We start from the raw sequence: 26965 nt of genomic DNA, 5'->3' as shown, positions 1-26965 counted from the left end.
CTATATGGACCTTGTAACCAGTGACCATAGTAATTTATTAATTAAAATGGGAAAAATCTGATTTTCAGATTTACCATATAATACCATATAACATATATATATATATATAATATTAAAATGTCCAGTTTTCAACAATAGAAAAAGCACACGAATTCAAAGAATCAGGACAATATGGCCCCTTAAAAGAAACAACAAACTTTATAGCAACTAACCCTGAGGAATCTTAGGCATTGAATTTAACAGCAAAGACTTTAAAGCAAGTGTCTCAAATATTCTCAAAGAGCTAAAGGAAACCATGGGCAAAGAACTAAAGTAAACCAGGAAAACAATGTACGCACAAAATGAAAATATCAATAAAGAAATAAAAATCATAAAGGGGAACTGAAAAGTGCAATAATTGAAATGAAAAATTCACTAAGGACTTCAAGAGTAGATTTAAACAGGCATAAGAAAGAGTCAGTAAACTTCAATATAGGACAATTGAAATTATCTAGTCTGAGGAAAAGAAAGAGAAAAAAATGAAAAGTGAACAGAGAACAGAGCCTAAGAGATCTAAGAGACATGATCAAGAAGACCAACATACAGAATGGGAGTCCTAGAAGGAGAAGACAGAGAGAAAGTAACAGAGAGAACATTGGCAGAAATAATGGCCCAAAAGTCTCAAATTTCATGACAGACATGAAGCTACATGTCCAAAAGTTCAAAAACTCCAAGTAAGGTAAAAACTCAAAGAGATCCACACCAAGACACAGTATAATCAAACTGCTTGAAAGGCAAAGAAAGAATCTTGAAAGCAGTAAGAATGAAAAAAACCCTGCTAATCAAGATTTCTATATGTGGCAAAGGTGTCCTTCAAAATGAGAAATAAGTTAAGGCCTTCCCAGATAAACAAAAGCAGGGGGAGTTTGTTACCATGAAAATTTCCCTACAAGAAATATTAAGGGGAATGTTTTGTGTCAAAATGGGAAGACACTAGATAAAAACTCAAAGCTGTATAAAGAAACAAATGTGCTGGTAAGGTAAATATGTAGGCAAAAATAAAACCGAGTATTATTGTATTTTTGGTTTGTAACTCTACTTTGTATTTCTTACCTGATTTAAAAGAAAAACTCATTAAATAATTAAAAATCTGTTATTGCTCACATGATTATAAAGATGTAATTTGTCACAATATCAGCATAAAGTGGTGGGCAGAGCTGTGCAAGAACAGAATCTCTGTATGCTAGCGAAGCTAAGTCGGCATCAATAATGTTACATTGTTATAAATCATTGATACTGGTAATTTGTTCTCTCTCTCCATTATTCAACGTATTATTCTAAAAACCAACTTTTGGCTTGCTAATTTTTCTCTATTGTTCATTTGTTTTCTATTTTACTGATTTTTTTATCTGTTTTTATTTTCATTATTTCCTCTATTCTACCTTTGTAAGTTTATTATATGCTTATTTTCTAATTAGATCATTGATAATGTCTTTTTTCTTTCCAATATATACATTTGAGAATGTAAATTGCACCATAAGCATATGTTAAATTGAATTCTACAAATTTTTATAGCATCATTTTATTAATATAACTTCAGTTAGAATATTTTCTAATTTACATTATAATTTCTTTCTTATAATGTGTTTATCTTTTAGTATTGTATTTAATTTCCAAATTTTTAAGAATTTGAGTATTTCTAGCCATATACTGGTGTGGTCTGAGAATATGTTCATAATCTCCTTACTGGGAATTTGTTGAGACTCACTAACATGAGAAATTCCCTTTGTCAATAAGGATATACCTGTCAATTTTGTATGCATCTTCTACATTCATACTAATTTATATTATTGTGTTTGTCCTATGTTACTGAGAATGGTTCTGACATTGTTTATTTCCTTTCTTCTCCTCTCCCTATTCTTCTTATTCTTCTCTTTCTTTTTCTAGATCTCATAAGTCTTAAAAATATGCACAAAGTTTTAGTAGCAGGATTCCTTTATATATGATAATGAGTTTTGCTCAGAGTCTGCTTTGTTCAGTAATTTGTATAGATATACCAGCTTTCTTTTTTTTTAAATAAACTTTTAATGTTAGAATATTTTTTTTTACAGAAAAGTTGCAAAAATAGTACAGAGTTCCCATGAACCCTACATCAATTTCCCCCTATGATTAACATCTTACATTAGTATTGTTGTTTTGTTACAATTAAACCAATATTGATAAATTAACTAATTTTCAGTTTTACCTAATATCCTTTTCCTTCTTTCATGATCCCATCCAGGTACCAAATTATATGTAGCCACTACATCTCCTTAGTCACTTTTTGGCTGTGACAGTTTCTCAGACTGTTTCTGCTGACCCTGACCATTTTTGAGGTGTACTGTGTAATTATTTTGTAGGTGTTTCTTTGAGTTTGTATGATGTTTTTTCCACGATTAAACTGAGGTTATGTTTTTTGGTAGGTAAACCACTGAGGTAATGTGCCATTCTCATCACATGACATGACGGATATATTATGTCCATATTTTAAAAATCCCCTTTATTGTGATTAGTTTTGTATGTTACATATTTTCTGTTCTTTGACTTTCAATGTTCTATATCCTTATCTTCAAGTTGTGTCTCTTGTAAACAGCATATTTTTAAAAGTCTATTATGATAATCTTACTAATTTGCATAGAGGTTTTGTTTACTTACATATAATTTCTAATACAGTTGGGTTATGTCCACCATAAAACTAATTATTTTTCTAACACGAATTTGTTTCTTTTTTTTTTTCCATTTCATTCCCTCTTTTGGATTGATCACATATGAAAGTATACATTAGAGTAGAGGAAAAATCTCACAATATTAATCTCAGGTTCCAAATCAAGAACCTAGAATAAGAAGAGCAAAACAGGCACAGAAGAAAGAGGAAGGAAGGAAATGAAGAGAGGAGCAGAAATAAATGGAATTTGAAAGAGAACAAAGATTTAGAAAAATCAATGAAACAAAAATTTGGTTCTTTGAAAGAACAACAAACTAATAAACTTCTAGCAAGACTGATAAAGACACAAATTACCAATATCAGATCTGAGGCAGGAAATATCACCATAGACCCTGCTGATATCAAAAGTATGAGGGAATATTATGAACAACTCTACACATTTAAATTTGACAACTTAGATGAAATGAACGACTTCCTTGAAAATATAAAACTCCCACAACATTTCTAATACAAATTAGATAATGTGATTAGCCTACAACTCTAAGAAATTTGAATTCGTAATTTAAAAGTTCCTCCAAATAAATTCTCAGGCCTACATAATTTCACTGAAGAAGTCGATCAAATGTTAAAGGAAGAATTAACACCAATTTTATATAATATCCTCTAGAAAATAAAACAGGAGGAAACACTTCCAATTTATTTTAAGAATCTATTATTTTCCTGATTCCAAACCAGACAAAATTAATACAAAAAGAATACAAGCCAATATCCATAATAAATATAGGCACAAAATTCCTTAGCAAGATATCAAATAAAATTCAGCAGTACAGTCACACATCACTTAACGACAGGGAAACATTCTGAGAAATGTGTCATTAGGCAATTTCAGTGTTGTGGCAACATCACAGAGTGCACTTATACAAACCTAGATGGTACAGCCTACTACGCACCTAGGCTATATCATATATCCTGTTGTTCCTAGGCTACAAACCTATACAGCATGTTACTGTACTGAATACTGTAGGCAATTGTAACAATGGTAAGTATTTGTATATCTAAACATATCTAAACATGGAAAAGGTACAGTAAATATACGGTAAATTAGATTAAAAATAATGGTACTCCTGTATAGGGTACTTACCATGACTGGAGCTTGCAGGACTAGAAGGTGGAAGATTCGGGGTGAGTCAGATTGAGTGGTGAGTGAATGCGAAGGCCTAGGACATTACTGTACACTACTGCAGACCTTGGAAACACTGTACACTTAGGTTATAAGACATTTATTAAAAAAATTTTTCTTCATACAACAATAGATTAACCTTACCTTACTGTAACTTTTACTTTATAAACTAGTTTTTTTAACTTTTTGTCTCTTTTGTAATAACACAGTTTAAAACATACTGTACAGTCATACAAACACAGTTTCTTTATATCCTTATTTTATAAGTTTTTTCCATTAAGATTTTTTTTTTTACTTTTTGAACTTTTTGGTTAAAAACTAATACACAAAACACACACACTAGCCTAGGCCTACACAGGGTCAGGATCATCAATATCACTGTCGTCCATCTCCACATCTTGTCCCACCAGAAGGTCTTCAGCGACAGTAACAAGTGTGGAGCTGTCACCAGCATCATCACAAACTTGAGCAATGCTATGACATCACCAGGCAATAGAAATTTTTCAGCTCCATTAGAATCTTATGAGACCACCATCATATATGTGGGCTGTCAGAGACCCCAACCTTGCTATGCAGCACATGACTGTATATAAAAAGAATAATACACCATGGCCAAGTGGAGCTAATTCTAGAAATGTAAGACTGGTGCAATATTTGAAAATCAATATAATCCGAAATATTAACAGTCAAAGATGTCCACTGTCAGCACTCTTATTCGACATAGAGCTGGAAGTTCTAGAAGTCTAATAAAGCAAATAAAGGAGATAAAAGTCATATATATTAGAAAAGAAATAATAAACCTACCCCCATTTGCAGATGACATGATTATCTAAACACAAAATCTTAAGAAATTTAACATGCATGCATAACTAATTAGCAAGTTCATTCAGGTCACAGGATAAATGATACATGATAAACAAAAGATTTTATTTTAAAACTCTACCAACAACCACAAATATACCAAAATTAAATCTACAATGTCAGCCGCTTAAGAAAATGAAATACTTTGGTGTAAATATAGCAAAACATGTACAGGACTTGTATGCTGAAAAATCACGATGCTGATGAATGAGTCCAAACATCTAAATAAATGAAGAGACACACCATTTTTACAGATGGGAAAATGGAATATATTAAAGATATCCATTTTCTCCAAATTAATATAAAGTTTTAACACAGTTGCTCTCAAAAATCACACTTTTTTTTTATACACAAGATTATTCTAAAACTATATGGAATAGCAACAGAACTAGAATAACTCATCCAAGACTATGCAAATTCATATAAATCTACATGGCCACAATAATCAAGATTGTGTGGTATTGGTGAAAGGATAGACATCTAGATCTATGGAACTGAGCAAAGAGCCTAGAAATACAGTGAAACAAATATGTCCAACTATGTAAAGGCAATTCAGCAGAGAAAATACAGGCTTTAAAAAAAAATGGTGCTGGAAGAACTGGATCTCTACAGGTTAAAAAGAAATGAAGTCTCCCACCCTAGAAAAATCACTCAAAATTGATCATGGACTAAAAGGTAAAACATGAGACTATAAAAATTTTAGGAGAACATATTTGAAATCTAGGGCTAGGAAAAAGTTCTTAGACTTGGTACCAAAGTATAACATATAAAAGGAAAAACTGATAAATTGTATTTCAAAAATTAATAACTTTTGTTCTGTGAAAGATGGTGTAAAGATGAAAAAAACACGCTACAAAGTGGAAGAACATATTTCAAACTACATGTTTTACAAAGACTAGTATCTAGATTATGTCAATAGTATATCGACAGAACTCAATAATAAAAGGACAAAAAAATCCAATTAGAAAGTGGGCAAATTATATGAAGAGATTTTTCACAGAAAAAGATATACAGGTGACAAGCACATGAAAAAATATTCAACATCATAGCCATTAGAGAAATGCAAGTAAATGTCACAATGAGATGTCAATATACACATATCTGAATGACTAAACCTTTTTTACAAAACAAAAACAATGACAACACCAAATGCAGACAAAGGTGTGGAGAAAAGCAGATCACATTACATGGCCAGAAGGTAAATGGTAGATCCACTCTTAAAGAGTTTGCCTGTTTCTTAAATCAAAACATACAATGACCATAAAACCAGTAATCTCACTCTTGGGCATTTATCCCAGAGAAACAAAGAATTGTGTTAGCATAAAACCTGCACCCAAATGTTTTTAGCAGCTTTGTTATAAGATCCCAAAACTGGAAACAACTCAGATGCCCTTCAATGGAACAATGAATGTTTAAACTAACTGGTACATCCATACCATAATACACTTTTCAGCGATAAAAAAGAATAGATTATTGAGATGCCCAACAAATTGGATGAATCTCCGGAGAATTATACTATGTGAAAAAAGTCAATCCTAAAAAGATAGCATGTGATTTAATTTTTTTAGCATTGTTGAAGTGACAAAATTATAGAGATGAAGATCAGATTAGTGGTTGCCTGATGTGGCTGTAAAAGAGCAACATGACGGATCCTTGGAGTGATGGAAATATTTTGTATTCTAACTGTATTCATGCTAACAGCCTAATTGTGATATGACAGTTTTGCAAGATGGTATCACTTGGGGAAAGAATGTATGGGATCTCTATTATTTTTTACAACTGCAAGAGAATCCGTATCTTAAATTTTTTTTTTAATTTGAGATAAAATCAATTATACTTTTTCACTCATTGACATAGACTCTGATTGGACACAGGCTTCAAGCAATAAGACTGGATTTAGTTTCCCATCTCCTGTACAGTGTTTCTAGTTCCCTTTGTTTGTCCGGAACTGAACTTTTAGATGCCACTGCCTACTGCCACACCTAGAGCACGGCAAGCTCATGTTCTCTCTATTGTTTGCTATGTTTCAATTTCTGTTCCTTTCTATATGATTATTGTTTTTGAGCCCTGCTATCTATTTTATACATCTTAAAAATTAGTATCCTGTCTACGCTTACTGTTTCTGTATCTACACGTACATGTACATCTATGTTTGTTTATCCAAATTTATTTAGGGAAGAGTAAGTGCTTCATAGCATTTATTTATTATGCAATCTTGACGGGAAGTACCTCAATAAGAACATAAATATTTAGAAAACTTGCTGGCCCAACATCCTTGCTCAGTGTGAAATATAAACATATGTCAGCTAATAATACTGAAAATAGAAAATTGATTTAGAATCTCGAGTTTAGATTAGTCAGAATCTAAATTTAGAAGCTTAACATTTAGTTTCTCAAAATAAATGCTGGCTACTTGAGATACTGAAATTTTCTCACCTGTTTTCAATGTTTCCTCAGTGCAGGGGGAAGTGAATGCAGAAATTCCCTCCCAGAAGGATTTTGATAGACCAGGCAGGGAGCTAGATAAACATAACTTCAGTAAAACACAGAGCAGCAGCACTTGCATGGTTGTGGAAGCCAGCATCTGCCAACCATACAACTGAGAAAACTCTCAGTGATGGTTATAGTTTGACCATCTCTGTTGGCACCGCAAAAAAGCCTAATGTTTTGTTTGTGATGAAATACAATCTAGACAAGGTGAGGGCAGGGCACATCAATAGAGTGATATTGGACTTGCTACCTATTTGCTGGTATTTATTCAATAATTAAAATATATTCATTCAAGAATATCCTTAGGGTAGCTACTTGATATTACATGTTCTTCTAGATAATGGAGATACAGGAATAAACAAAGAAGAGTATATTTTTTACTATTATAGTGCTTAAATATTATTTTAAGAGACAAAAAATACTCAAGTAAATAAAAGATACCAAGGAGATAATGGAAGAGTGGTAAAAGTTTTTAAAGATTTAGAAGAAAATTTGCTAAATGGTGCTGTGGATTGGGGAAGGAGAAGAAAGGGATATTTCTAAAAGGAAGAATTCTCTGAAGAGTTGGCAATTTAGCTGAGATCTGAATACGAATGGCCTGTCAATGAGCTCATTTGTGCAGAGGTGTTTTCAAGCAGAATAGCAAGTAAAAATTCTGAAAACAAAAATTGTGATTATATTTGCATTCAAAATATATTTTCATTGGGTAAATACAAAAGTAAATTCTTGTTAAATTTTTAACTAATTATTAAGAAGGACTAACTCCTCTTCCCTTTATACTGGTTCCTCAGATATATTTATAAATGCGAGAATTCCTAATTGTTCATGAAAAAGATGGAAAGTTGCACGCTGTTGAGTTATCTCGAAATGTATTAATACACATTAAGCTGCTATGTTTCTTCTGCTAAACTCATGTTCCTAAATGCTAGAAACATCTTACATTAGCAAAAGATATGAAAATCTTTAGGCCTATGTAATATCGATAAACAAACTGTTTTTACCATTGTACATTCTAAAATACATTAACACCTACCAACATTTCCTCATTAAAAAAATATAAGGCTGTCTGATGAATAAAGCCCTATTTCATTGGCAATTTTCAGGAGGCAGGAACATGAGCCAATCCATGAATGAACTCAATAATGACACGGATACCTTCCATAGGGCTGCTATGTCAAACGCATTTTTACAGATTAGTAGCTTACCGCAGTATTTTCTACCATACTCTAAAAATATAGCTTACATCTTGGATTCAATTGACATTATTAATGTGTCAGATAGGCAACAACAGAGGACTTCACTGTCTGAAACAGAGGTGAGTAATTCAATCTGAAAAAGCCAGGAAGAGAGGAAAGGAAAGAAACTTGACCTGCCAATGTCAAGTTAAAAAGTATTAAAAAGTAAGTGCTGCGAATATGAATGAATACACTCTAGCTGTAAAAGGAAAGTAAACACAAAAATGTATAAAATTAAAGCAAAATAACCTGATCGCTATCCTTTTCATTGTTATGATTGCTGCTATTTCCCTAGATATTTATATTTCATACTTTACTTTTTTCTCCTTTTTTTTTTTTGAGGAAGATTAGCCCTGAGCTAACATCTGCTGCCAATCCTCCTCTTTTTGCTGAGGAAGACTGGCCCTGAGCTAACATCCGTGCCCGTCTTCCTCTACTTTCTATGAGGGATGCTTGCCACAGCATGGCTTGCCAAGCGGTGCCATGGCCACACCTGAGATCCGAACCAGCAAACCCGGGCCACCGAAGCGGAATGTGCAAACTTAACCACTGTGCCACCAGGCCAGCCCCCTACTTTTTTTTTTTTAACTAAGGAGGAATATATAAATACATTCAGTGTAAAAGTATTCAAACAGCAAAGTTGAAAATCAAAACCAAATCCTACCATAAACGCTTGGTCACCAACCCTTAACTTCAGTTTTCTCATAAGAGATAACAGTTGATAACAGTTTGGATATGTTTTTTAGAAGCTTTTCTATTCAACCTATTGGGAAGTCGGGGGATGTATAATTCCATGTCTTTTACCTTTCCTTTTATCCCTTATGTTTCTGGGTGCTTTTTTCCCCTGGATTTATAATAGTACTAGTCTAGATGTAAACTCTAGTTCATCCAGACTATAGAAAAAAATTAGAAGCTGAGATAATCTATTCAGTGCTCACTTCATTACACCTCTAGGAAGTGGAAAAAGAAAAACACTAATTTGGACGTACTTAATATGCCTTAAAATGTACAGATAAATGAAGTATTAGACAATTAACATGTTCAGAGAACCAAGAATACCTGAGTCTTGCCTGTAATAATATCCCCCCCCTCTAACTTTTGATCCTTAAGGGATATTCGCAAGGAATAACACATAAAATCACAATAAAATTTTTGAATGGAAATATGTTGTGACCACACAGCTGACAGTTGATGTCACCAGTGAGCTTGAGTAGAGAAGTAAAGCCCCAATTTTTACCAATATAATTAGGCTAAACTCCATAGCAAAATATTCATACTTCTTTCTCCCTTATACCTGATAACTAAACTTGAATTTTTTTTTAATTATATTTCATTTTGGCCACATGAAAGAAACTGTTAGGAGGCAAGAGGATGAGCTAAGGAAGCTGGAGCTCAGCAAGACATTTTGGATTTGGTTAAATCTGTGAATGATCTAAAAGAGGTCTTTTGTGAAAGAAGAGATGAATTGCATAACAGGGAAAGCTGCCCAAATTTTGGGTTGGCCACCTTCTAGACACTTGTTACTACAGTTTTGGAAAACTTGACACAAACACTTGGGTAGTCCAGATATTGCTTCTCAAAGCATATAAAATGGGTCAAAATCTGGCTTTAAATATACCAACTTAAAAGATTAACTCTATAATCACTCTAATTTACTATCTCAAATTACACCCAAATAAATTATTCGATGTATAGAAGTTTATAAGATAAACATAAAACCAGAAATTGAAAAATGACAAATTTTGAATAATAGCAAACTCCTATGGAATGTTGAATGACGCAAACTGAAATACTCTCTTTCATTTTAGGTCATCTACCAATCTCCTTTTTCAAATTTCTTCATAGTCTACGCAGTCATGGTCAGAAGAGTTTTAATCAGGGATATGGCTTTCCTCAGTAGCTGTGTCGTGAACCATCTCCAAATGGAAGCTACACGGTTCCTTCTATATTGCTAAGGAAGGGTTATCTTGACATCGAGAAGCATAATATAGAAAATTTATAGTTATATTCTCTGAAAAGTACCCAGCTATATATTGTAGGTAGATTCATATTTTAATAGTAATTTGAGGTTAATAAGGAATGAAATTTCCCTGTGAAAGTTTAGAAATCTAATAAGAACCTGCCTGTGCAAGGTATAAAACTAATGAAATGTCCATGAACAGAGGATATTTATCATAAAATTATTCTGTGTTTGTTTCAAAATGCAGAAAAGACAAACACATGTATTTGTCACTGAGTGTGGCTATAAAATTTTTCTGTTGGAGAAAATTTTGGATTGACTAATGCATAACATAAAAAAACACACCAACAAACCTTAATAACGCATTCAGGTAAAGTATAACTTTGAGTACTGTGAACTCCTGGTAAACTATCAAAGGCTCTGTAATTACAAAAAACTTTCCTGATAAGCAATTGAGTTGTTTTAAGAGTTTTTAGCTAAAGAGTTTTAGCCTTCAGTCTTCAAGACTACATTAACTATATTCAGATTACTTTTGGAATAGTTGGTTCAATGTCTTCCTGGCAACAGTAAGATAGCAGAACCAGTGGTCCATCAATAATACTCCTTGTTCACAACACTACGTAGTGGAGCTTATAGGATAATGCATCTCTCCCCTCTGAAGGAGAAGGCAATGCATCCATGATATAAAACTTGAAAATATAAAATTGAAGTGTCATTAAAGGAAAGGGTTTGGTTAAACGCATTACTGGATTAGCCTTCTGAAAATCATTGTCTGATCACAAAGACCATAATTCTTCATGGCCTTTAACAGACTATGACTTTTCAATACATATTTGCCCCAACTCCTCAGGGACAAATGGGAACCCAGGTTTCATAAGTACAGCTTTTCAGTAGCTTGAGATGAGTAAAATAAGCCAGCTATTGATTCTTTCTAGTAGAAGCTCCAAACATTGTAGAGCTAAGAAACGCCATCCCTATGTGCTGCATGCAAATGCTTGACTTACAAAATCCATGAAGATAACAAAATGTTTTTTGGTACCATAATTTGCTGTGTAGCAATAGTATATGGAACAGAAATATTGTAAGCATGAGGGGAAAAAAGCATGGGATAAATTCAAGACTCATTTTAAAAACCAGGAGCAAACGGATCAGGATTTATATAATTGCCTGTCTCATATGTCTTCACACTGACTGACAGATTAAAAAGGTCGTGATATTAACATGTTTTTAGAAATCCATATTACTGCAGTATTTCTCCTTCAATATAGAGTTACCCAGGGAAATTAGACACATGTATTTTAGGGTAAAGCTAAGAGGATATTATGCATTTCTCCCTCCTTTTATAGGTATTGAGATAAGAAAGCCCCTTTCAATTTGACTTTTTCATCAGCATCTCCAACCAGAAAAGATGAGCAAGTAAGGAGTCCTTTTAATGCTTTTGTAACAGGTGACAAGGTAATTCAGACCAGTTGCTCCACTGAGGACAATCAGAAAAATTAGGGGGCTGGCATTTGAAGGAATCAGAGAGCTAACAATGCAGTGAAGAATTACAATGCCAAGATCAAGGAGAAGAGAGAAATTTTGGATACTGATCTCATCTTCTGGGGCCATTTGTGCCCCAGAGACTTTAGCCTCTCCTGACTCTTATGGAGTTGGCAAATCAGTAGACATAAAAACTACAGGATAAACTTTATTTTTTGTGCACAATCAGAAGAGATTAGAAAAGGACCATATCCTGAGCTATGAGGCAATTCCTGAAAAATTTCAAAAATTGATATCATAAAGATTCTGCGAATTAAGCTAGTATTTAATTACATAGATACATAATTAGAATATTCTTATATGTTTGTGTTATGGACTGAATCCCTCCCTCCCAAATTCATACCTTAAAGCCCTAATCCCCAATGTGACTATATTTGGAGATAAGGCTTTCGTAAGATAATTAAGGTTACATGAAGTCAAAAGAGTGGGGCGCTAATCCAGTAGGACTGGTGTCCTTATAAGAAGAGGAAGAGACTCTAGGAGTATGTTCCCATAGAGCAAAGGCCATGTGAGGACACAGTGAGAAGGTGGCCATCTGAAAGCTGCTAGAACCATGATCTTGGACTTCCAGCCTCCAGAACTGTGAGAAAATACATTTCTGTTATTTAAGCCACCAAGTCTGTGATATTTTGTTCTGCCAGCTTGAACAGACTAAGCCACTTTGGAAAATAAGCAAAGCATTTTTTAAACAATGCATGAGACTTTTCCAGCAATGAAGGAATGAAATGATCCAGAATTACCATCCCACCATAAACAAAAAGAAATCTGGACAAAATTTAGGAAAGAACAATTTTCAGTCATTAAACAATAGGCAACAAAAGACTGTGATGCCCGAGAAAAGGGAAACAAATTCAGTCAGCCTTATCATTGTATACACTTTTGGGACATGAAACAATTCTCAATGGCACATGGCGAGAAATTAAAAACAGAACATAGAAGTGTCTCTTGAAATAGAATACAGAGAATGGAGTTCAGGAAAGACAAATGGCTAGAACCTGTATGACAGATTAGCCAAGTTGAGGGAGCTAAACAAAGAAAGAACTCCAGAAATCTGTATGGGGTCCCACTGAATCTTTGGCTGAAGACCAGTCTGTGAAAAGATAGAATGAAAGCAATCAACGGTAGACAAGAAAAAGTTCAGAAAAAGAAACAATTACCTAATAACCATAAGATTAACAATTCTCAGACTTCATACAGGGCTGGAAATTATTAGTTTTCACCAACCAAACTGGAGAGACATTAATAAACAAGACATTCATTAGAAAACTAAAAGTGCTATGCTTTAGAAGACCTCAGCCCTAGAATAAAGCCAACTATAGAACCACACAAAAAAGAGCTTTAAAACAAACTTTGAAGTGATCCAACTGGTTACCAAACAATCTAACTGCCTGAAAGAAGAGGCCAACACTCCTTAAAGATATAAAACCAGTTACAGCACTCAACAATTAAAATCTAATAATAATCACTACATGTTTGAAGAAGAGAGAACAAAAGTCAGGAGGAAAAAAAAGCAGCCAATAAAAAAAGAACCAAGGAATGAAAGGGATGATGGAATCAGCAGAAAGAAATTGAAAGCAATGACAGATATACTCCTTGCACAAAGATGTAAAAGTATATATAAATATGATAAGGAAAAAAATATAACAAGACCCAAATTGAATCGCTAAAGATCATAAGTACAATATATAATACAAAAACAAATCTCCACTGGACAAGATTACAGCTGATAAGACAAGGAAGAAGAAATGATCAGTGATCTTGAATCTAATAGCAATAGAAATTAAAAATAAAGCATAGAGAAAAAACATTGAAAAATAACTGAACAGAGCATCAGTGGCTTGAGGGAAGGTATCAGGAAATTAAGCTGTAAGCAGTATAACATATTTGATTAGATTCTCAGACTCAGAGGACAAGGGAAGCTGTGGGGGGTGGGGAGGACCATATACAAGAATGTTATTGGAAGAAATAATGGTGGAAAATGTTATAAACTATGAAAACACACATCCTAGAAACTGAATCCTAAGCAGAATCTAATCCCAACCAGAATGATTATAAGAAAAACCTGCTAAAGGAACATAATAAATGAATTGCTGAGAAACAGTGACAAAGGGAAAATCTTAAGAGCAGCCCAAAACAAAAAAATAAGAATTGGGTATAGAAGAATATGCATCATCATTACAACAGACTTCTCATCAAAAACTATGCAATCCAGAAGACAATTGAAAGACAAACTTAAAGTACTAAAAGAAAAAATAAAAACTGTCAAAACAGAATTCTTGACAGAGTGGAAATATCTTATCAAAGTAAAATAAAGTCTTTTCTGGGAATGAAAAGGTTGAGAGAATCATTGGCAACACAGATGAACTCCGGAAAATGTTAAAGACAGCTTTTCACACAGAAAGAAAATGATACTGCATCAGTGGGGTTCTCCTGAGAGGGAGAGAGAGAAAGAGATTCATTTAAGTAATTGGCTCACATAGTTTCCTATGGGCGCTGGGAAGTCTGAAATCCATAGAGAAATTCGGCAGGCTTGAAATGCAGATAAGAATTAATGTTACAGTCTTGAGTCCATAATTAAATTTGAAATCCACAGGTCAGGCCATTAGGTTGTCAACTCAGGCATAGTTTCTAAGTTGTAGGCTTCAGGCACAGTTCCTTCTTCTTAGGGAAACCTCAGTCTTTGTTCTTACAGCCTTAAATAGATTGGATGAGGCCTATCAACGTATGGAGGGTAATCCTCTTTATTCAAAGTCTACTGATTATAAGTGTTAATCACATCTAAAAAATACTTTCACAGCAACATCTAGACTAGTGTTTCATGACACAGCTGGCACCATAGCCTAAACAAGTTGACACATAAAATTAACCAGTACATATAACATATAAAAATTTCTACTTACAAAAAGTAAATGTGGAACACAGGTGAAAATAAATATTTGGGTAAAAATAAGGCATTTATCATTTAAAAAATCTCATTTAAAGAACACGGAATGTTAAACTGAGACTATAACAATAAATTGTGGGGTTCATAAGTATGTAGAAGTGAAAATATAACAATTGCACAAATACATGAAGAAATGAATTATATAGTTGTAAAGCACTAAAGTATACATGAAGTGGTACAATATTATTTTAAGGTAGATTATTAAAAGATAAAAATGTGTAATGAAAACCCTAGAGCAACCACCTATACACACACATATTATTCTATTTCATAACTCAATAGTGAAGATACAAAGGAATTTTAAAAAATAAATTGATACAAGGAAAAGAGAAAAAAGTAAGCAAAACCAGATGCCAAATGGGACAAATAGAAAACAAATAGCCAGTGATATGCTTAAACATAACCATTTTATGAACTAAATGGTATAAACATCCAATTAAAGACAAAGCATCTAAATAAGAACATAAATTGATACCTAATTTATACTGCCTAAAATAAACTCTCATTAACTACAAAGTCACAGACATGTAAAAAGTAAAAGAATAGGGGAAAATGTGTATACCATGCCACCACTAGTCAAAAGGAAGCTAGAGTGGCTATATTAATATTATGTAGTTTAGACTCAAGATCAAAGAATAGTATAGTGATAAGAGGAATAGTTAATGATAAAGTGAATACATTAAGAATACATAACAATCACAAATATGTACAGATTTGTACAAATATGTATATACAGATATGTACAAATCATATGTGTGAAATCTCACAAAACTTATTGGAGAAACAGAAAAATCCATAAATATAGTTGGTGATTTAAAAACTTCTCTCTCAAAAATAACTAGTAGATTTTAAAAAAATCAGTAAAGATATAGGAAACTTAATCAATATCATCAATTAACAGACCCAAACAGACACATATGGAATGCTTCGCTCAACATCATCACAATACCCATCCTTACAAGTGCAAAAGTAGCACACACTGATACAGATCATAGTCTGGCTTCTTTTTTTTAAGTCTTAGTAAAGTCTTAATAAATTTAAAACAATTTAAATCATGCAGAGTAAATTTTCTGATCACAATTAAAATTCCAAAATATTAGAATGTTTAACAGTACACCACTTAATATCCATGGGTCAAAGAAGAAATCACAAGGAAAATAAAAGATATTACAATGAAGATTAAGATAAAGTATATCAAAATGTGTGGAACACAGCTAAAGCTGCTTCAAAGGGATATTCATAGTATTAAAGCTTATCATTAAAAGCATGTTTGAATTTTTTTTAAACCACCACCTTAATAAAGAGAGAGATCCAAATTTAACAGAATAAATAACAAAAAAAGAACCAATGAAATAGAACAGGGCAAAGAATAGTAAAACAAAACAAAATAATCAACAAAAAACACAGGTCCTTTCAAAAGATAATTGAAATTAATAAGCTATTAAAAGGAAAGCTTAAGATAAAAATAGATGTAGCAGAAATTACCAATATCAATAATAAAGGACTCAAGCACACATGTTAATAGCAAGATGCTACTTTTCCTTACCATTGGAAATTGAGAACAAAGCAAGTTTTCAACTCTAATCACTTTAATATTCTTCTGTAGGTTCTAGAGAATGCAATAAAGCATAAAAGAAGGAAAGGAGGGAGGGAGGGGAAAAGAGATAAAAAAAGTATAAAATTTTTAATGAATAAATAAAGACAATTTTTATTTGCAGAAAAGTGATCATATATGTATAAAATCCTAATGAATTTGCAAAAAAGCTATCAATATTTAAATGAGTTGACTTCAGTAGCAGCAATAATGCTACACATAAGAATTTGAAGCATGCAAGCAAAGTCACGCTTAAAAGGAAATTTCTATCCTTTAATGCATATACTCAAAAAAGAAAGAAGGCTGAAAATAATGCTCTAATTTTCCCTCTCAATGTTACATATGAAATTGCAAATTAAGCCAAAAGAGGTAAATGAATAGAAACTTTAAAAAGGACATTTTCAATGTAATTTTCTACTTTTCTATTAATGAGACAAAAGAAAAATTTGCTTCTATGAATAGATTAAAAAATTAACTCTTGGGAAATCTCTTCAGGAAAATATCAGAAAACACAAATTTTTTTCCCTTTCCTGCTACTTCTATTCAATACCCTACTGAGGGTTCTAACCAGTACAGTAAAATGAGAAATTGAAAAAATATGTGAAGATTGGAAACAAATGTTTATGATTTATATGCTGTTTACATAATATAAAATAACCCATAGATCAATTATTCAAATTAGTAAATTAATATAGTCATGTTTACAAGAAAGACACAGTTACTCAGCAAGTTTGTAATCTGTCCATTGCTTCTCCTTACAGTACAGAGATTATGTTCTCAGGAAATAAAGAAGGTAACCTAGACAAATCTAAAAATACTGACAGACCCCCCGGCAAACAAACAAATGGTGTTTTCTAGTGGGAGAATCCTTGTGACAGTATATATCTAGTCTGCCATATTCCTTATGGAATCTATAGATTATCACATAAACTGACACAAAACTTCTTTCTGTAAAGGGATCAGATAGTAAACATATTAGGCTTTGCAGGCCACATATGGTCTCTTACATATTCTCCTTTTTTTTTTTTAACAATAGTTTAAAAATATAAAAGCTATTCTTAGTTCAAGCTGCAGGTCACATTTGGCCACACAGTGGGCCATAATTTTTCAATCCCGGATGTGAATTAAGAAGAAAGTGGAATTTTTTCATGTCCAAAATGACTCCTCTATGAAAACTGTGTAATTGCATATATTCCTCAGAGACTTCACATGTTAACCTGGTCAAAAACACTTCTCACGACAGCCCAAAATTAAATGGCGAGCTGTGTTGCTCCTCCTTGACATCTTCTCCCATACATTGCAATTGCTTATACTCTTAAAACAAGTAGTAAGTTTGAATACAGGGTAAGATCTCTGGATTGTGTGAGTCTGATTGAAAATCTGAATCTTTCAAATATCCCAAGATTAAAATATAGCAACAGGATTATAATCTGTTATATCTTATCATACCATATAAGATAACAGAAAACATATTCAGCCTCGCATGATAAACAGCCAAAAGATAGGAAAACACGGTTTTTTGGCATTGGTCAACAGGAAGCACAAGGCAGTGACTCATGAGCAAAGGGGAACGAAGGAGAAGAGCCCTGTGACTAACACAGCACTTTGCCTGGAAAGAGTTTCAGGCCAAGGAGAGTGAGTGGGAGCTCAAGAGTCTGGCAAGCAACTGATTTTATAAGAGAGTCAGGGAGGCCTTGGTGTCTAGAAATCCTAGAAAAGTGACTCTACAAGAAACTCACTCTAAATATAACAAACTCAGGTTAAATAAAAGAGAACGGAAAAAAATATGCCAGGCTAACACTAATGAAGAGAAATCTGGACTAGCATATTAAGGCAAAACAAAATAGATTTGAGAGCATAAAATGTTACAAGAAATAAAGATGGTAACTTCAATTAATAAAGAGGTCAATTCAACAAGAAAACGCAACAAAACTAAATGTGTAAATGTGTATAAACCTTACATAAAACAATATAAAACAAAAACTAATAGAACTGAAAGGAGAAATAAGCAAATTTGCAATGATAGTTGAAGATTCCAAGACCACGTTTGATAAATAAGGCAGAAAATCAGTAAAAATATAGAAGACTTAAAGAATGTCAATCACTATGACTTAAATGCAATGATAGAACACTTTACCCCATGCCAACATAAAGGGTGCTCTTTCCAAGTGCACGTAGAACATTTACCAAGATAGACCACATTCGTTCCCATAAAACAAGTCACAAATAAATTTACAATTATTAAAATAATACAAAGCATGTCCACTGACAACAGGAATAAATTAGATATTAGTAAGAGAAAGTGACAAAGAAATTAACATAGTATTTGAAAACTAAACAATATATTCCTAGGTCATCAATGGGTCAAAGAAGGAATCACAAGAGAAACTACAAAATATTTTTAGCAAAATTAAAAAAAATGTGATATGTTCAAAGTAGTGGAATGTAGCTAAAGCTTCTAAATATTTGTGTTAGAAAAAAAGAACAATTTCAAATTCATGACGTAAGCTTCTCACAATAAGAGATGAAAGAACAGACTAAGCCTTATGCTACCAGAAAAAAGAAATATTTAAAATGCAAAAATCAGTGAAATAGAAAACAATCACAATAGAAGAAAAACAAAAGCTCATTGTTTGAAAAGATCAATATATTTGATAAATGTCTTGCCAGAATTATCAAGAAGAGAAATAACAAGCTAATCCTATCAAAAATGACAGAGCGAGATGTCACTCGACATCCGAAGGGCATATAAAGGATAATAAAGAAATATTATTAAAAATTTTATGGTAATATATTCCACAGTTAAATGAAATGGAAAAATCACTTGAAGACATAAACTACTAAAGTTTTCTCAAGAACAAACAGATAGCTTGAATAGTCATGAATATGTTACACAAATTGAATTCGTAGTTTAAAACTTTCCAGAAGGAATATTCTAGGCCTAGATGGTTTCATGGGGAAATTATACAAAACATGTAGAGAGAAATAAATTCGTAACATACTCTTTTCAGGAAATAAAAGAAAGTAAACATTTTCTAACACTTCTTTGAGACCAGAATTATCATAATACCAAAACCAGACAAAGGCATTACGAGTAAACTATAGACCAATATCCTTCACGAACATATTTAGAAATTCCTAACAAAATATTAGTAAGTCAAATTTCAATATATAGATAATTAATATATTGTGACCAAGTGGGTTTTATCCTGGATATGCGAACTTGATACAACATTTTAAAATCAATTACTTTCATTCACTCTATCAACAGACTGAAAAAAAAAATAGAAAAACGTGATCATCTCAGTAGGTACAGATAAAGGTTTTAGCGAAATTCAACATCTAATAATAAAAAGCACTAGGAAAAATAGGAATAAAGACAACTTCCTCAAGCTGACAAAAGGCATTTATGAAAACTCCACACCTCTTATCAAACTTTTATCAATGGCAAAACACTGCTCTCACCCAAAGACCAAGAAAAAGGCAAAGGTGTGGACTCACATCTTTTATTCAACATTTCACCAGACGCCTTAGCCTGTGCAATAAGGTGAGAAAAATAAGTACAAATTAGGAAAGAAGCAGTAATACTAACTTTATTATCAGAAAACAAAATTGCCTATGTAGATAATTCCAAGGCATCCACCAAAAAACACTAAGATATTTGATTTAACAATTTTGCAGGATCAAGTCAATATAGAAACATTAATTCTATTTCTATATTCAAAAATTAAAAATTGAAAAATAGAGAAAGAAAATGATTTAAAATAGCATCAGTAATTTTATAGACAATACAGATGATCTATTCCCTGAAATCTACAAAACACTGCTAAGAGAATTTTAAAAAGACAAATCACTAAAGAGACATCCTGCTCTTTGATGGGAAAACTCAATGTGTGTATTATGTCATTTACATATACAATCATCCCGCAGTACCCGCAGGGGATTGGTTCCAGGACCCCTGCAGGTACCAAAATCCATGGATGTTCAAGTCCCTTATATAAAATGGCATAGTATTTTCATATAACCTATATACATCCTCTGGTATATTTTAAATGATCTCTAGTACTTATAATTCCTAATACAATGTAAATCCTATGTAAATAGTTCTTATACTGTATTGTTTAGGGAATAATGACAAAAAAAGTTTGTGCACGTTCAGTGCAGATGCAACCATCATAGGCCTTTCAATATGAGTTGGTTGAATACACAGATGTGGAACCCGAAGACAGGGAGAGCTGTCTGTTTTTTAAGTTTCTATATAAATGTTAGAATAAAATTGGCTTAATCTACATAACTCAAATTATATACTTTAAATATATGTTCTTTACTGAACATAAATTCCAAAACTATAAAACATTTTTTGTTTTCAGCAACAAAATTTTAGAAAATGAAATGTTAAGAAGACTATTCACAATAGTAACAAAAATGTCACTTGGGAGTAAATATACCAAAATTTTAATATTGCTTTTAACAATGTCTAAACAATTATTGTGGTGAACTAAGGACACAACTAAGTGGAGAGGCATAACATTTTCACACATTAGGAGAGTTAGAAATATAGAGATGGGCATCACTATAAACATAGTATAGATTCAATATAACACAATCAAAACCACAGCTCATTTGTTTGTATCTGTGTGTAAACTGACAAGCTATTCCTTAAAAATTATATAAAATAAGAACCAGTAATAGCCAAAACACTCTTAAAGAAGAGAAACAAGGATGGTTTATTTTTTAATGAAACAGTGTAGGTCATTATATCTATAGTAATTAAGGAGACATCATATTGACAGAGAGATAAACATACAGACCAGTGGAACAGACCAGAGATCACAAAACACACCTCTGCATAAATTGGTCCTTGATTTGAGGTGAAAGTGGCATTCTACATTGTTTTTAAGTAAATGGTAATGAAGCAATTAGACATCCATATGGGGAAAAAATGTGCCTCAAACACTACCCTATGCCACATACAAAAATTCAATCCCAAGTAGAATATAGAACTACATTTAAAATGCAAAGCTTTCAAACTTCTAGAATTTAATAGATGAGATTATGTTCACGAACTTGGAATAGAAAGTGCTCGTTAAACAAGCTATAAAAAGCACAAGCCATAAGGAAAAGAAGAAGAAATGTGACAACACTCAAATTAAGAAATTCTATACACTACCAAATATGACTAATTGACTGAAAATGTAACCCCCAGAGTCGGAGAAGATATTTGCAACAAACAGATCTGACACAATGCTGGTACCCATAATGCTTTAAATATTTATGATGCAACAACAAAGTAAGATAATAATTACAGTAAAATGTCCAAATGAATACATCTCTTAGCAATTGGGGAAATGCTAATTAATATAAAAATGAAATATAGCTTCACATCCATCAAGAAAGCTAAAATTGAAAAGTCTGATGACACCCAGTGCTGTCAGGGAGAGGAACAACGGCCTCGACTATTGCTGTAGTAACATCATTTCTATCAACCAAAACATTGAAAGAACCCAATAGTCAACAATATCGTGTATATGCTTACAATGTATATACGCTAAGGGAAGTGTATATGCTAAGGGAAAGTGTGCAACTACATGTTCAAAAATAGATTTCAAAGAGGAAAATTTAAGTGAAAGAAGCTGGACACAAAATAATAAATGCTGTGATTTGACTTAAAGTTCAGAAACAGATAAACTATTGTATAGTATTGAGGTACAAGTGCTTACGCAGGTAAAGTAGAAAGAAGATCAGGGAAATGATTACCATAAATATAAGACACCGATTTCGTTTAAGTGGAGAGTGGTGGAGAAATCAGATTGGTGTATGAGACAGACAGCATCTGGGATGTTGGCAATATTAAACATGCTAACCCGAGTTGGGACTTTACAAGCATTTATGTTGTAATACTTTATAAACTGCGTATTTAAACTGCAGTTGTTATATTTACATTAAACTATTTTTGGCCGTTATCACACTGGTCTACTTCTTATGGCGAAGTTGAAGAGATTTCTTCTGGGCCACTTCAGAGGGTATAGCAATGGCAGGGACAGGCCAATAATACCTGATAGATTAAAATCAATTTCTGTTCCTCAATTCATTGACTTCCATACTCTATGTTGTTAAAAATGCCTTACGTTAATTTGTTTTTATTAAACTGGCCCATTTTAGATTTTGTGCTGGCCAACCCACCAAACTACTAGAGTAGCATCTGACTCTGAGCTTGCAAGTTAAATGTAGAAATTAGCAAGAGAACCACAAAGAAATCTCAGCTAGAACAAAAGACATGTTTCAGTTTTCTTTGATGAGCACCCTTAAAATCACATATACACATATTCCCCATATATTTGATGAAATCAAGTTCCTACGATTCCATGTGTTATTCCTCTCTTCTTTCTCCTCTGATTCTGCATTTTGCCAGACCTTACATTTCAGCAGAAAAACAGTATGGGCTTCCTTGTAAGGGGATTACTGCCCTTCCTCTAGAAAGGACAAATACCTTCTTCAGCAGGTAAATTCAGGTCTGTTTCAGAAGGGTCAGAAGTCATTCCAATTGTTAATGTTATATCTGTCCTGATCAAAATTTTAATGTCACATGAGAGATTATGGGTGGTTGTAATCTGTAGAGTCAATCTTTGATTTTAATTTTATCATTTATTCATACAAGAATAAAAAATATTTAGTCCATGATCAAGAAAAATCCTGATTATTTATTAATTATTTGAGGTTAAAATTTTGATACAGTGCCAAGAATTCTCTCAGTCATTCTTTCATTCTTTGGCCATCTGTTCATCCACTCATCCATAGTCTGTCTGTCTGCCTGTCTATCTATCTATCACAGTGCTGCCCTAAACCACCACCCCACCTCCAGATCTGATTTCTAATTTCCTTTAAATTGATTTTCAAGAGCTGTTTCTTAGACTCCAAAGTTACATTCTCAGAGCCCCACGTTTTCAGGTAACCTAGGGTAAAACTTGATTAATTGTTTCACTACTAGCGTGAAAGGATAGCAATTTCAGTTTTCAAAAGCTGTGACTCATGAGAAATTTCTTGAAGATACTGCCAACATGATTAAATTCAAACAGACTACTATCCCAATAAGTCACTACCGCGATAAAATTTCCCCAAAGAAAACTGCCCCAATGAAAACTTAGGTCATAAGTCCATTCTTTGCTTCTGAGGGTCTGTAACAGGTAGACATCAGAAACATGTGCAGTAGAATAGAGACAGTTCCTCAAACTAATTGATGCTGGGCAGGCAAATATGAGAGATGCTTAGTCCACTAGGGAAGAAAGAAAAATGTATTCAAGCTCCAGTTTTGCCTGTAGTTGTTTGGTTGATTGTGACTAAACCACTGGGGATGACAGTAGCTAACCCATAATACAAAGACAAGTTTGTGCAAGCAGACATTTATGCTTCCTTCCAGCTCTCAGATGCTCTTAGGTCTAATGGTAAGTAATTGTCATTTTTATATGTTGCTAGAACTTAATTCCTTTAATCAGGCCTAAAGCTGAGCACATGCCATTTCTCCTTTTCATCTCCTTTTCTCCTATGAAATCATATAATTCTGCAATGAAACTAAGATGGAAAAATGTGGATTTTCTACTTTATAGCCCACAGTTGACCTTGTGACACACTTAAAATTGCTTTCTCTGAAAGCATGGAGGAGGCATGGACAAGGAAAGGGTTCAGCTCTCCTAACTCTAACTCTTTATGCGAAAAATTTATTGCTTTAAAAAAATCTCCGCTTTAGTTTTCAGAGAAAAATTTTACCAGAATTGGGCTTAAATATAATATAAAAGATTTTATATAGATCTTGCCTGTTGTGGTGGTCAGTTTTTTTCAGAGCACTATTCAATCATAGCATTTGTGATCATGTGGCAAGAATTTCAAGAGCTGTAAGAGTACTTTGACTTAGAAGGTATATTTGTGTTAATGAATCTCAATCCTTATTAATTGAAGTATATAGGGATGTTTATGCTTTGTCCAAGCATTTCTAAATCATTCGAAACTCTTAATACTATATTGTGTCCTTTTTTTAAAATTTAATTTTAAAACATAGTATGTTTATTTAAACTGTTACTTTTCACAATTCTTTGAATCTTATCACAGGTCAATATCTTCACTCTGTTATTACTTTATTGAGTAGATTCATTAGTGTTAACATGAAAACGTCATATAAAATTAAATAAGAATTAAAAGTACAGCTAAGAACATAGTCAAGATCTCTGAGAGGACTCACCATCATGTACCCTTGTCCCTATTGTGGTTACATTTTCTGTTTCATTTTAGAGAAAATAAAGCAGCTCCTCTGAGCTCTATCCTACCAAATGCCCAGCCGCTGTATATTACCAGTTTGTCTTGACCCAGGGGTACCTGCCCACCCTGTGTATAGCAACAGGCCTATGACCCTCAGGGTTCTTATACAACACTTGATAAACATTCCCTAGGATGCCCATATGGCCATCACCATATTCTTTTTGTGGGTGATTTGGAACCAATATTAAAAGAGTCGTTTCAAGTTTTCAATCTGACAAATACTCTTTGGATTGCTGACTTCAGGAATTATCTGAGGTTCTTTGTTACAACTTTCTTCACTGAAGGAAGTGGCAGAGGAGCAGTCTAATCTGGCTCTACCAAGAACATAACTGATTTGCTGGGAGAGTCCTCATTCCTCCCATCTGCCTTTAAAAGAAGAACTGTAAATAGATGATTTTTCTCACCATACCTATAGCAAACTTCAAAGTGATCTACCTAAATGCTCCTCTCCTTCGGAAGTCTAGGGTGAGAAAAATCCACTTCACTTTCAGCATGAGCCCTTTCTAGGATGTGATCTTTATTCTAATGGTTTATCCCGACATACCTGAAGCCTTGCCCATTAGAAAGGCAACCAGAGTACCAGTGACTTCTGTATGTTTCAAACAAGTTTGTCATCAACTGTTTTACAAAGTCTTCTATTTGCTGTTTACTCAACTTATGTTTTTTCACTAATCTCGTAACAAAGAAAACTGTTGTTGCAATTTCATCTCCCGGTCAGAAAAGCTGTTTAGCCCCAATAAAAAGTTAGAAGAGCCAGAGCTAGAATGGCCAGAGTTAGAATAGCAAGTATACTTTAAGTTTCCGACTCACCCACACGTCTGTATCCTTTTTAAAAAAATCTCAATCCGTTAGTCCTGAAATTTATGTGATGTCAACTCTTAAATTCACCAACTGATTTCTAATAAGGTGTTATGCATGATATGATAGTATAATGAACGTATGTATGTATAATGGTATACATGGTACAATATTCAAATTTTCAAAAATTTACACTTTTGAAAGTAATTAACCTGCAACTCTATCTTCATCTGCCAAGATGTCTTTCTCTGAAGCTATAGCTGTTATAGTCTGTGAAAGCACTATACTCACAGAAACACAAAGGCACATAATGCAATTATCTTGATTTATATTTGGTTATTTCAAATTTTTTAAGTTTAAAAAATTTCTCAAATCAATATTTTTGTACATATATCATCTTCTGTACGTGTAAATATAACTTTGGGATAAACTCCCAGAAATGGGATTAGAGAGAGACAAACTGCATATTTTAAATTTTGAACAGTATTGTCAAATTGGCTCAACTAAAGTTTTTGTCAATTCACATTGTTATATATATATAACATATATATATATACACATATGCATATACTATATATAGGCTTACACAGTGTTTTGTCCACTTTTTTCCTGCTGTCATACAAAAAGTATGATGTACTGTATTCATTTTCTATTGATGCTTTAACAAATATCAACAAACTTAGTGGCATAAACCAACAAAAATTTATTACCTTATAGTTCTTTACAAAAAAGTCCAACGCTGGTCTCACTGGGCTAAAAGAAACTGAAGGTATCAGCAGATGCTGCCCTCCTTTCTGTAGTCTCTAGGGGATAAGCTCTTTCCCTGCCCTTTCCAGCTTCCAGATAATGCCCACACACCTTGACTCACAGCTCCCTTCCTCCATTTTCAATAACAGCAGTGTTGCATCTCTCTGTGCCTTTCTTCAGTGCTCACATCCTTCTTTGACTCACTCTTCTGTCTTCTTCTACTTTTAAGTACTCTTGCAATGAAATTGGATCCACCTGGATAACCCTGGGTGCTCTGCCTATGTTAAAGTCAGCTGAGTAGCAACCTTAATTCTGTATGAAACCTTAATACCCCTTTGTCGTAAAACTGAATATATTCAGAGTCTTGGGATTAGGATATGGACCTGTTTGGGGCACGAGGCCGTATTTTGCTTACCACATTTCCATTTATCTCATTTTAAATGAGATTGACCATCACATTTTTAAGAAACACTTTGATTCTTGTTCTTTCATTAAATAAAAAAAGTGTCCCATATATTTAATGTTTTATTTGAATTTTATATAAAGGTGAAAGCATGATTATTCACCAAATAAAGTAAAAAATTAATCCTTCAAGAGGCAATGGAGGTATCTTTCATCTCA

The 26965-nt window shown here is 33.1% G+C and overlaps 1 pseudogene; it reads right to left on the bottom strand.

Annotated features, from left to right (window-relative positions):
• Window positions 1-4213: 4213 nt before the first annotated feature.
• Window positions 4214-26481, bottom strand: LOC103542018 (protein BTG4 pseudogene; annotated as a pseudogene).
• Between the last annotated feature and the right edge of the window lie 484 nt (window positions 26482-26965).

This window comes from Equus przewalskii, chromosome 13 (genome assembly GCF_037783145.1).
Source record: "Equus przewalskii isolate Varuska chromosome 13, EquPr2, whole genome shotgun sequence".
NCBI classification, from domain to species: domain Eukaryota; kingdom Metazoa; phylum Chordata; class Mammalia; order Perissodactyla; family Equidae; genus Equus; species Equus przewalskii.
This window is presented reverse-complemented; position numbering and strand designations above follow the sequence as displayed.